We start from the raw sequence: 1,961 nt of genomic DNA on the forward strand, positions 1-1,961 counted from the left end.
ACATTTACGCAGTTTATTTTTATAGTCATTTTAAGTACAAATTTGGACGAAATTACATATTAAAAACCTAGGATAACTATTTTAGTTATTTTGTTGTGATTGTATAATATTATTCGTGGGTACTTGAAACTTCTAAAGTATACTATTATATATATATGATAGTACCACGGTTTTTTGTTGATGTATAACGCGTTATAAGTACCTAATAAATATTATGATATGATTAATTTGGAATTTATTATAGGTACCTAATATAATATTATGTCATATACCTAGACTAACATACCGTCTCCGCTCAGAATCGTTTTTCTTATACAATGATATTATATCATTGAATTCAAATTTAATACCATCCATTATACAGTGACCCACTTGTAACCTACTGTACAGCAGAGCGAAATCAACTTACCCACCTTTTTTTTTATATATAAATAAGTAGATATCCAGATTTTATTATTATTCCCACAAAATTATTTATTATTAGAAATTAATCATTGATCCCATTTGTATTTATTTTTTGTCAATCCTTCATAATATTATACCAATGATTTAAATATTTTAATACAATTTGTTGCATTACCAAATGTGTAACATTATTTTTTATAATATTTACAATTTTCTAACACTGAATTTTGATAATACACTGTTGGCAATTTATCTTAATACATTCCCAATTAGTATACAACTAATAATTATGTTTAATTTAAATCTATTTATTCATAAATCATAATACTCTGTAAACATTATGCATATCATTATACGTCTTAATGATACTAAAAAAACTAAATAATACATTTTATATACACACATAGAAATATTAATACATTTAAGATAAATACTATCAAAAAACTACTTTTGTTGTGCTTATATTTTTTTTCTGGTCAGGTGGCATACTGGGAGCCTTCTTATTCTTATTAATGTTATTTTATGTCACCACACTTACTTATTATACCTTGTCTGTTGTATAGATTGTAAATATACCTACTATTTAAAATAAAAAAACAAACAAATTAAATTGTTGTTTTTTTTTTTACAGATATTAAAAATATTTAAACAATTAATAGTTTGTAAGCATTTGAACCTTTTGATGCCCTTAATTTGGTTTAACAGTACAAAATATTTATTTGTTCCTATTGTTAATGTTTTATAATTTTAAATCTTAAAAAGTCTTCATTACTCGGTGTACCTTGTGATACAAAACACTCACAAGATTCTGTATTTAGGTACTAAACTTTTAATTAAACTGATGTATCAATCCACTTTATCATTTATTTGAAACAGCTCCATAGTAAAGTAAAACTAATTGGAGAGGTTAAAATTTGGCCTAAAATTCACATAATATAACATCAGCAGGAATACTTCAGGACAAATCATTTGTTATACTTGCATATTTTCCATCAATGACATAATGTTGCTATTTGCTGTATCTAAATATAATACATAATAATATAAGTATAAAATAATTTAATATATCAATAATCTTAAATAAGAGACAAGAGTTATGGTACTTCTAAAACTTACCTACAGTTAATGTTTAATGAAAGTATTTAAAAATAATCCAGGATTTGATTCGTCTTGTAAATTATCATTATGCAAGGCTAGGCATTAACGAGTTAAAAAGTTAAAGTTAAGTTAAAAAGTTAAGTTACTTTACGAGTTACTTTTTTTGAAGAAGTAAGTTCTATCTTAACGAGTTACTTTTTATTTAAAGAAACTTCTAACTTAACTCGTTAATTTATTTTATAATCACGTTAAATTATATACATTTATAATTAATTTGATTATTAATACTTAGTTCATAATTGGTAATAACAAAGTAAAATTTAAAAGTTTTACCACCACTTTAGAAAACTTTTAATTAAAAAAATAAAATATACAAATAATTTAATTATATTGTTGGATTCATAATTTATAAGTACTTAGAACAAATACATTTTTTTAAGATATAAGACCTACATGTA

Source organism: Acyrthosiphon pisum, chromosome X (assembly GCF_005508785.2).
Source record: "Acyrthosiphon pisum isolate AL4f chromosome X, pea_aphid_22Mar2018_4r6ur, whole genome shotgun sequence".
NCBI classification, from domain to species: Eukaryota; Metazoa; Arthropoda; class Insecta; order Hemiptera; family Aphididae; genus Acyrthosiphon; species Acyrthosiphon pisum.